The sequence below is a fragment of the Lygodium microphyllum genome, chromosome 4 (genome assembly GCF_053477565.2).
Source record: "Lygodium microphyllum isolate KBCC chromosome 4, Lygodium_microphyllum_v1.1.10, whole genome shotgun sequence".
NCBI classification, from domain to species: Eukaryota; Viridiplantae; Streptophyta; class Polypodiopsida; order Schizaeales; family Lygodiaceae; genus Lygodium; species Lygodium microphyllum.
This window is the reverse complement of record NC_141138.1, coordinates 171,566,195-171,577,809: the sequence shown is the minus strand read 5'-3', so window position 1 is coordinate 171,577,809 and position 11,615 is coordinate 171,566,195. Positions and strand designations below refer to the sequence as shown.

The 11,615-nt window shown below is 42.0% G+C and overlaps 1 pseudogene; it reads left to right on the top strand.

Annotated features, from left to right (window-relative positions):
* Window positions 1-5,836: 5,836 nt before the first annotated feature.
* On the top strand, window positions 5,837-9,634 carry LOC148037905 (uncharacterized; annotated as a pseudogene).
* The last annotated feature ends 1,981 nt before the right edge of the window (window positions 9,635-11,615 follow it).

The window sequence follows — 11,615 nt, the reverse complement described above, 5'->3', positions numbered from 1 at the left end:
TACAATCCTCAATTTATGATCACTCATCAGTGTGTGTCGTTTCTCGTGCACTTGTGGTCAATTAGGCTTTTAGCTTTCTTATGTGTACTTCAAGTGTGGAATTCAATGTGAGTGCGGCAAACAATCTCTATATGCCTTACGCCTCTTGTCTCGTCTCAGGCCTGATAAGCTTCCTCGCTCAAGTCCTGGCCGTTCTAGCGGATTCTAGGGTCTGCGCTGCTTCTTACTGTTCACTCGGGGGTCGATCACAGGTCCTATGATTGGATTTTCGTTCTCAACGCGTCAGGTCACTGGGTAGTGCTCCAGCACTGTCCCCCTGTCCCTTAGTCATGACTCCTACGTCGGGAACTGCCTACAAGGCGTTCGCTATGTTGTCTTAGAGCAGGTTGCGCTTCCAGTCGATCGCGGGGGTCAAATTTTTATGTTTTCTTTTTTCTGCCTAAGGGTATGTCCGATTTTGAGAATCAGACGTCCGATTTACCAGTGGTCCTCAAAATCAGACGTCCGATTTACCAGACGTCTGATTTTGGGGGTCAAATTGATCAGTGCGAGGAGTTACATTGCTATTGGTGATGCTCAGAATTAGACAGGTATCAAGTGTTCGATTTTCGAAAATCAGACAAGTGGTCCGATCGGACCAGGTAGGTGGTCCAATTGCTGACGTGTCCTAATCCGTGGGTTCGATTCTACGAATCGGACAGGGGTGGGTCTGATTGCCTCGATCGGACGAGGCGTATGATTGGACAGGTGGTCCGATTTTCAAAATCAGACGGGTTGGTCCGAGTGGTCCGATAGAACAAGAAGGTCCGGACAGTTCGATTCTCAGAATCGGATGTTGGATTCTCAGAATCGAACACTGGATCAAATGTCCGATCCCGCTAACCCGAACGCACTTTCGAGCATGAAATCGTCAAAAATCTTAAGGTATTGATTATTACAAGCTACAAGATTCAACAGGAATGATGCTGGAGTGATGGGAAAGAGATCTATGTACCTTGGGATCACCAATAGCAATGTAACTCCTCGCACTGATCAATTGAAATGGGTCACCCAAGCTCTCTCTCTCTCTCTCTCTCTCTCTCTCTCTCTCTCTCTCTCTCTCTCTCAACTAGTTGCAAATGAGGATTTCCTTGCCCTCCAAGAACTTATACCCCCTGTTGGACATTACCCGGATGTTATTGATCACTCTCCTTGCGATTCCTACACATTCAAATGAGCATTTCCTCCATTTTCCACTTGTTTTCCCCGATTTTCTCCCTGTTTTACAGCAGCAAACCCTATGCCTCTCGGGTGCGATTTCCTAATGTTAGCCTACTCTAAACGCAACAAGAATCGAAAGCAAAAAACTGAAATAATTTCTCCATGTTTTCCAATCATCAAACACACAAAATGTCCCAAAATACTTACTTGTCTTTGAAGATAAAAAACACCCAAACTTCCTACCTATCTCAAGCTCCGTTTCGGGGATGAATCCCCTACTTCGATGCTCGATATGAGGCACGCAAGTGCTCAAGCTTGAATCCGTTGGTCCCGGCAACGGAACCAAAATGTAGAGGGAGCTCACGCTCAACCGCCAAGACCCACGGACCGCTTATTGTTTCAAGCATTTCAAGCGAGCTCTAACGGCTATCTCCCACCTAGCCGACGCGCTGTCGATCCTACGAGCGTAGTGAGCTTACCTTGATGTCGATGTGAGTAGCCTCCTCCCTCACACACCTCGGTAGCTCCACGATTCTTGATGCAAGCTCAAGCATCCTCAAGCCTCCTCCATCGCCAAGCTCCATCTTCCATAGCTGCGCGCGCGAGAAAAGAGAAGAGAAGAGAAGAGAAGAAGAGAAGAGGAGATGGTGAAGAGCTTCACCCTCTTGATCCCTCACTCCCATACACTCACTCCTTCACACTCTCACACTCCCTCTCTTAAGAGCACTCACTCCCTCACTCCCACACACTCACTCCCTCACACTCTCACACTCCCTCTCTCAAGAGCACACACAAGCAAGAAGGAAGAGAAGAAAAGAAAAAGATAAGAGCTCTTGTTAGCCACACACCAAAGAATGAGCTTCCATTCATTTTTTTGAACTTTATATACAAGCCCTAAAATCCCATGGGCACCCATCCCCTTTTTTACATGATCGGCCATTCTGGCAAGGTCCTTTTTCCATTTTACTCTTCTAGCATTATGCCTTTAGCCTACACCCGTCTAATATTTTACAATTGGCACAGGAGGGAGCTTAGCGCTCTTTTACAAGAGTTTTTCAAGTTTTTGAGGTGCCTTTCATTTAAAATTGCACTTTTTGTCTCGGCTTAGCTTTAGGGGTCGCCTGCGTGTCTTTGCTCTTTTTTCATGCTTTTTCTGCTTTTTCCTTCATTTTTCGCCATCTTGACTCGGGGTTAACAGTTACATATGTATTGGGAGTGGTTAGTAGGTGTATGACAAACAATAGCAAGAAGCATTGGGAGGTACTAAAGAGAATCATGAGATACTTAAATGGCATTTGTTCATGGATACATAGATGTTGATTTTGCAAGTGTAGAATCTAAGAGGTCTACAAGGTTTATTTTTACTTTTATAGGTGGTGCATTCCATTGGGTCGCTCGATTGTAGCCATGGATGACCTTGTCTACTATTAAGGCTGACTATGTTGTAACCACTAAGGCTTGAAAGCTATATAGCTTACTCATCTAGTGGAGACTTGGATATTGTAGGAGAGGTGCCTTCATTGCACTGTGATAGTTAAAGCACCTCGACACAAACCCTATTTTTCATACAAAGACAAAGCACATTGAGGTGGAGTATCGCTTCATCAAAGGGAGGTGCTTGAGGACAAGTGCATTAAGCTTGTGAAGGTCCATACACATGATAAATTTACACATCTTCTCATAAAGAGTTTACATTTTGAGTCCTTTACACACTACAAAGTGTTGATGGGCATTTGATAATATCTTTACTTTCTTCTTATACTCCCATAAAGGCACATTGGCCTTTAAGTGGGAGTTTGTTAGTGTAAAGGCTAATGGCTAATAGTTGGGTGGGTATCCCTTATATAAAGACACACCGTATAGTCATAATTAAGAATAAGGGTACCATTCGTTGTACCTATACAAAAACACTATTGTGAACTTTTCTCTCTCGCAACCCTCTTGTACTCCATTCAATCTCACATCCCACTACTGCTTCCCTTTCATCTGTTCATCTAGTCGGCGGCCCATTGCTCTACCCTCTTTATAAAAGTATTAGATGTATAGAGAGAAACCAAGACCATCTTCCCACCTTCAACTCTATGGCCATATTAGTGAGGTTTCATCAGCCACCCAAATAGGCTCTAGTATCAACAAATATTTCACAAGAATAATGGTGCCCCTTCACCTTTAGAACATCCCTTTGCAATAGCTAAATAACTTGCCATTGTGAAGGTTTTTCACCTCTTTCATTCCAATCTTGATTTTCTACAATGCAAGAATGTTAGGTTTGCATTTCTTATATGACTACATGCACGATGCTTTCTTGAAGGCAAAGTCAATGAAGTGCAGCTTGATTTAAGCCATTGACAATGCAACATGAACCTTGATATATTCTTCATAGAGGGATTCACTTCACTCTCCTTCTTTCATTGAGAATGCCTTGTTCTTGTCACACAAATTTCTCTAACTTGGCCATGTCCAAGTCGCTACCTCAAGCCATAGATAGCATAATCTAGCTCCATGGATCCACATGTTCAATTAACTATTTCTTCCCATTATGTCTCTAGACCATTTTTGTTTGTTGACCTCTTCCTTGAGCCAAGGCCTTGCATGCATGCAAGAGCTATCTTCCGTTGTCATGTGTTAGGGTTTGTTTGTGGCAATAAAGGCACAATTGTGCATTAACTATGCTCAGATTTCCCACTTGCTTGCCTCTAATAATTTGCTTGCCTCTAATAATATCCAATTATTGATACATAATCGAGCATTGATGGGGAAGCATGTATATCTAAGAGGCTTCTTAGAGGGGTCTCACAGAAGCCACAAACTTCCACTTTACTAATATTTTTGAAATTATGCATTTGATATCAATTGTATTCCCAAAGAGGAATAGTTTGTAAAGCAAGGCATAGTTTTCTATAAGCCCATGGACATAAATCGGCCAAAATGAGTCATAGAATTAGACTAGAAAGTGCTTGTTGTGCACATGCCTATTGGTTTAACTATTGAGCCAATGTAGGAAATGACACGTGTCCCAATGTTTCCCAATTAGCACAATAGCCCGCCATGCATCCAAAACCATGCCAAAAAAGGGTAAACCATTGTTGCTTCGCTTATGACCACAATCGGTCATATGCATAAGCTATGTGTGAATGCAGTCAATCATATGCATAAGCTATGTGTGAGTGTGAACGTCAAAATGAGAGAGCAATTAATGGACAAGGCCATGGCCACAACTTATATGAGAAGGGCCCTCTTAATAGGTAAGTGTATTCCCGATCCTCGTCAATTTCCAACATTGGAGGAATCCTGGCTCTGCAGAAGAAGACCATGGGGGGCAGGATTGGCTCTCACGATCATGTTGACTTCGATTAGGGTATAGCTAGAGGGAAGAAGAGAGAGAAAGACAGAGATAGAGAGATGGGGGTAGTTCACTGCCTTTGTCTTCATCATGGTCGTGATTGTCTCAAAACTTGCAGCATCAGCAAGGGGCTTGTTCATCGTCGGCGTATTTTCTCAATCAATTGTAGCAATAGCATCCATCCTTCGTGATGGAGGGGGCAGCAGCACCTGCTGAGGGTGCTTTGTCATCATCGTCGTCTTCCTCACCCTCTTACCCACATGCGTATCGCAGGACAGTCACCTGACTTGGTGTTATCCGTGGCATGGTGGGTACCAGTAGGTGGCCAATGGGTGGAGGGGGCCTTATGTAATGAAGTAAATAAGGCCAAAGACAAATAAATAAGGCCAATGACAGGCTAAAAGCCTTTGTAAAAAGATTAGAGGTCTAGGGATTAGGGCTTGCTATAAATAGGCAGCCCTAGCCAAAGTTAGGAACCTTTTGACACTTACACTATTTTTCTTAGAGATTTCTTGTTCATCACCATCTTGGGGTGAGTACCGAGTTTTGTTTCTTGTATCGTAATTTTAGCTTACATGACTACATTCTGCTATGGTATAATGAAAGTTGTCTATGGCATGGCCATGATTGAAGCATTTTCATGTTACTTCCTTAGTTTAGTTCATTAGTTTTTTTGTTAATTTTCATGGTAGAATAGACATTCTTTACATTGGTATTAGAGCATTAGTTTAGATTCTATCAAAAGTCATTGTCATGCATTAGATCTAATTGCAATGACTAGGGAGTGAAAACCGTAGTTAAAAATTAGTCACAAAAGTTAGTTCTTCCATAACCGTGGTTTGACATGGAGATCTGTCACAAACTGTGACAAAGATGAAGGTTCTTGGCATGAACCAATGGATAATGGTGGCTCCAACTATATTTGGCAGGTCGTAACCAAAATTTTAACCAAAAATTGGGGTAAGGTGGACAAAATGAAGGCTATAATCTTTAATGAAGACCAAACTTCAGTTACTTTTGCAAAAGGTTTCTTTTCTCTCTCGTCAAGCTTTCTTTCATGGATTCTATGGAAAGCCCTGCTCTTACCTTGATTCTATGGCTTCTATCTTGCAATGGCACTCCATAACAAGCTTCTTTGTCAACTAAGCTTGCCAACAAGCACCATTTATAGTGGATGGGAATGAGATCTATGACACTTACTATCAGTCCAACCATAAGGGTTATGTACCACATGAGCCACTTAAATCATTATAGGTTGAAGATTTCTATGAAGAAGAGCAAGTACATTCAAATATGGACAACATAGATGGTAATGACAATAATGAAGGAGAGCAAATGGAGAACCATGTTGAAGAATATGAGGACAATGAGGAGGACCTTCATGAGAACGTCATTAAGGGCAGCATGCAACATAAGGAGGACTTTCATGAAACCTCTATCCTTCAAGAGGAACATGGTTATGCAAATTTTGGTTTCTATGGTGATTCTATTGATGATGCATATCAGTCCATAGGTGATTGGGATATGTACATGTTGGATAATGAAGATCCTTTGCATCCATTTGATCATGATGACTATGAGATGGATTATGAGAATGTTCATTATCCTTTTGATTCGAGGGATCATTGGGATGATTCTTCTTTCCCATTTTACCCAGGCATAGTCATTGACAATTTTGGCAATTGTTTTCATGATGATGATCACTTTGATGGATTCCCATTTTTGGTTTATGGGAGAAACAATTGAAGAAGCATGAGTTCACTGTTTAATACAGCTTGCTGTATTAAGTTCATGTCATAAAAATAAATGGTCTAACTTCATCAAAGTTAGGATTTTATGCTCCTAGGTGTATTCTTCAAAATGACACCACATTTGTTTGATTTGGAGCTATATTTCAAAAGTTATGACTCTTTTACTATGACAACCCTTTCTTGGATAGCATGAGCAACATGAAGACAGTCATGAACTTCTTGGACCATGGATTCTTCTTCAACTTGTGCCTTTGAACCTTTATGCTACATCCATTGTATTATCTTCCCATTTGCAACTTTGAGGACAAAGCTAATTGAAGTACGGAGGGTTTGTAATGAAGTAAATAAGGCCAATGGATAGGCTAAAAGCCTTTGTAAAAAGATTAGAGATCTAGGGGTTAGGGCTTGCTATAAATAGGTAGCCCTAGCCAAAGTTAGGAGACTTTTGACACTTACACTATTTTTTTAATAGATTTCTTGTTCATCACCATTTTGGGGTGAGTACCAAGTTTTATTTCTTGTATCTTAATTTCAGCTTTTGTGGTTAAGTTCTGCTATGGTATAATGAAAGTTGTCTATAGTATGGCCTTGATTGAAGCATTTTCATATTATTTCCTCTTATTTCCTTAGGCCAGTTCATTAGTTTTCTGTTAATTTTCATGGTAGAATAGACTTCTTTACACCCTACTTCGGAGCTGGACAAATTCTGTTGACGTCACGCAGGGCTCCGTCAGAGGCGATGGAGGTTACGTTGAGCAGGACCAAGTTCCCTCTCTCGGCCTCCAACCTCCCTCTCGTCCTCTCTCGCCTCCGCAGCCCCAAGGATGCGCTCCGAATCTTCTTACATTTCCTCAAGTTGAACCCCACCTACAACCCGGAGCCTTCGACCCTGCAGTCGTTGTGCAATTTCTGGGTGCATGAGCAGGAGCGGTTCTCAGGGTTCCTTTCAGTTCTGCTGGAGTATCGCAAGCCATCCAGCACCATGACACCACGCAGACTCACGGCGATTGTCCGCCTATATGGTTAGGCTGGCCTGGTCGATGACGTCATCGAACTGATAAGAAACTGCAAAGATTACTATGGCTTTCAGCCTGACTTCTTCCACTTGAGTTGTGCTCTCCGTACCTGCCGTACAGGTATTCCAGCAGATGGATGGAGATGGACAGACTCCTACCCTGGACACTTTCCAGAACTTAATAGTTGGTTTTTTGAGTGTGAACGAGCCAAGAGAGGCAGCAAAGGTCTTAGTGGAGATGGTCTCTCGAGGTCTGGTTCATCCAGGTGAGCTTCGTGCTAGAAGCGTCAGCTACACAACCATCATAGATTCACTTATTCAATCTGGATACCTTGAAGATGCTTGCAACTTTCTATATGGTTTGCACGAGAAAGGCTACAGGCCTGGTTATATCACCTACACTAATGTTATAGAAGCATTTTCTCAGAGGGGCCATGTATCTCTCTCGACCAGCTGTGTGATTATATCAGAGCAAGGGACTTGCTGCCAAACATTGCCCAATTTCAGAAATTCATAGATGAGCACTGCAAAGGGAACGTGACACCTGAGACAATGCAAATTTTAGATTCAATGGCTATTGCCTTGGGTGCTCTCAACTATTTTGCATATGAAGATCCTAGCAAGGCAGTAATATCTTCACATGCACCTTAAGATAGTGTGTCAAAAAGCTCTGAGCAGGACATGTCAAGCCTCACTTTCTTTGATCTTGTCATTTACAGTCTTTGTGTGCATGAGAACTCCACTGATGCATCTCCGCTCTTTCACAGGATGGCCTGAGACTGTTCAACAACTCTATCTCCAATTACTAGCATGCTCATGTTTGATACCCTTTGTTGGAGTCATTGGTATGAGGATGCTGAACATGTCCTGAGAATGATGATGCAGTGGGGTCACACACCAAGTTTGAAAATGTACTATTCATGGATACAAGGTGCTTGCAAATCAGGCCTCATGGATGAAGCGTACAATGTCTTGAGTGACTTCAATGATGATTCTCTTGTATTGGTGCCGTATCATACAATGTGGCGGTGGACAAGCTTTCTCTGGCAGGGAAGCTAGAGGAGGTCAAGAAGGCCACTAAGGAAGTGAAGCAGAATATAGGCATTCCAGATGTTGTCAGCTACAGTAAGATGATCCATAGCTTTGCCAAAGCAGGTGATGCAGAAGTGCTACGTAAGCTTTTGTCAGAGATGGTTGAAATGGGAATCACTCCTTATGCTGCACCTTTCAACCCCTTGATTCGTGCCCTTTGTGGTTCTGGCAAAATGGAAGAGGCTCTTGCACTTGTAAATGAAATAGAGGATAAAGGCTGCAAGCCTGTATCTAGTCTCTACACAGCAATTGTGCATGGTTACTGTAATTCAAAACATATACAAGATGTGTTTAATGTGATGAGTGTTATGAGAAATAAAGGAATTGAACTGGAGAAAGAAGCTAATAAGCTGCTATTTGAGGGACTTAAGGCTTCAAGAAATTCAAAGCCTGCTGTTCATGCAACTGCAACCTCAGCTAATAACTGAAATTTTTGTAAAGTGGGACCCTTGACTAAGGCTTAGGGGCCAAATTAAAAATCACCTTTTTTTCAGGCGCAGTGTGTTTTTCATCTGTCTGCAAGGTTTATGTTGTTGAAGAGTCTTTGCAGCTCAAGTTACTCCGGTAAGCAGCATACTTCTAGCTTCCTAATTTGAGTGAGGGGTAGCTCAGAAAGTCTTGTTTCCTTCAATGAACACAGAAAAGGCTCAGGGTTTTGAGAAAAAGCTTTGAAATGTTACCATCTATCTTGTGTGCCTGTGAAAAAAGACCTTATGTATTTTATTTCTTGCTGTGCTCAATTTCTATGCGCTTGTCTCAGAGCCCTGATGACCATGTGAAGTGGCTGATTGCAGCAGATTGTACAGTCAAAGGTGATTTGATTTTCATGTTGTATGGATGGTGCAACATAACAAAAACTCAGGTGATCCAGTGACCCAACACGATTGATCAAGCTAGGCAAGTATTGACTACACTGGTAAGTTGGCTGCCTGATGTGTGTATGGTTATTGGTGTAGTGAGCTAGTTCGACTAGTAATGAAGTAGTACTTCATGTATGATGAGGTTAAGGCTCTTAAGGCTACAATGGAATATTGGGTGCCTATATGGGGAAGACCCTCCTTAGTTGCAAGGTGCACTTGGCTTCCTCCTTGATAATCATATTTCCTTGTTTGAAAACCTACACAATAAAGTCATTTCTCGGTCCCAAAACTCCATTGACAGATTTCTCATGTAAAGTGACAACATTCCTAACCTTCCACACTATCCATAGGTAGATATCTACTTCTAATAATGGTACAGAGAACAGGTGAGGTCATATTGGCTTCCCCAATCAAAATTTCTTTCCATAAATAGCAAGAGAGTTTTGATGTAAAATGTTGTGTTTAGATCTCCATCAGGTTCAAAACATGCAAGAGAGCTGAAGCACTGAAGTCCAAAAGACAAGCATAATTAGAACCCAAGTTTCCTAGTCTTAGTGTAAGTATCTATGCAATAACAAAATGCAAATATTTGCAATCATTAGTTGATGCACCATAAGAAAATGCAAATCCAAACAACAATGCACATGAACACACGAAACAACGATGATGAAAAGTACAATACCTCAATACAATCTCCCCAAGCCACAATTAAGTGCTTACTACTCTAATACCATGTTGGAAGTGTGGTGGGCTCAAGAGAGGCTACAAGAGGAAGAGCATGTTTACACAATGACAAGATCATGCACTTATCAATAGTACAATATAAAGAGTAAACAAGAGCAACGAGGACAAATCAAAAGTAACTCAATAATGATGAAGATTTTACAAGAGACCCTAAAGCAAGATAGCTATCATCACCTTCAATGCATGTCACAATCTTCCTTGTATGATTTTTTTCATGGCATTGGAGTAGAATGCATTTGCTTCCTATTCAACTTTTGCCTAGACCTTAGTAGCTTGAACTCTAGTTGTTTCTTAACCTTTACGGTAAGTCTTAACTCTCTACAATAGTTTGCCACAAATGGAATACTATAAGGAATGCTAAGAGCATAAAGCATAGCACATGTGGTTCTAGGATAGAGATCCATAAACTACTTGTCACAAGGATAATTTACCATGCTTCTTGGAGTCTCATGCTACAACCTTGATCCACACCGTCCATTTTTTGGTAGGCTCAACTGTTGTAGTCCTTTCCTCTTCCTAAGAACCCTTCACCTTCTTTAAAAGGAGGGGCCAGCCAATAATGACATATTGGGACAAAACGGTCATGGTTCCTCCCCTTCCATAGTTGCATCTTCTAACATGTGATATAGCCTTATGTCATGCATTGTTTTGCACCTTCTTCCCTAACCTTAATCTTTTAGATGGCAACAATCATCGAATTTCTCCTTCTCATGATCGTGCACAAAGGATTCATAGTATGTCAAGCCCTAGTAAGGTTCTTTGTATTGCATCAATTTAAACAACATGCTCCCTTCCATAGTAGCACCTATTAATACAAGTAATATAGCCTTATGCTATGAAATTTTTTGCTTCTTCTTCCCTAATCTTAATCTCTTGGATGGCAAAAATCATCAACTTCCTCCTTCTCATGATCATGCAATGACATCCTTCATTCACTTTGAGCACAAACCCCTGTGGGAGCTTTCGCTCAACCGCCAAGACCCACGGATCGCTTATTGTTTCAAGTGTTCAAAGCGAGCTCTAATGGCTATCTCTCACCTAGCCGACGCGCCGTCGATCCTACGAGTGTAGTGAGCTTACCTTGATGCTTGATCGAGTACCCTCCTCTCCCTTGCACTCCGGTAGCTCCACGATTCTTGATGCTAGCTCAAGCATCCTCAAGCCTCCTCCATCTCCAAGCTCCATCCTCCATAGCCGCGCGCGCAAGAGAAGAGAAGAGAAGAGAAGAGAATAAGAGAAGAGGAGATGGTGAAGAGCTTCACCCTCTTGATCCCTCACTCCCACACACACTCACTTCCTCATACTCTCACACTCCCTCTCTCAAGAGCACACACAAGCAAGAAGGAGAGAAGAAGAGAGGAAGAAGAAGACTCTTTTTGCCACACACCAAAAGAATAAGCTTCTCATTCACTTTTCAACTTTATATACAAAGTCCTAAATCCTTTTTGGGCGGTCATTCCCTTTTCCCTTTTTTACATGGCCGGCCATAGCCTAGGTCCCTTTTTTCCATTTTCCACCATTCTAATTTATCCTATCCCCAACTAATGCGTATACTTTGCACAGGAGCGAGCCTGGCACTCTTTTACAAAGATTCGGGGGCGCTCCCACAT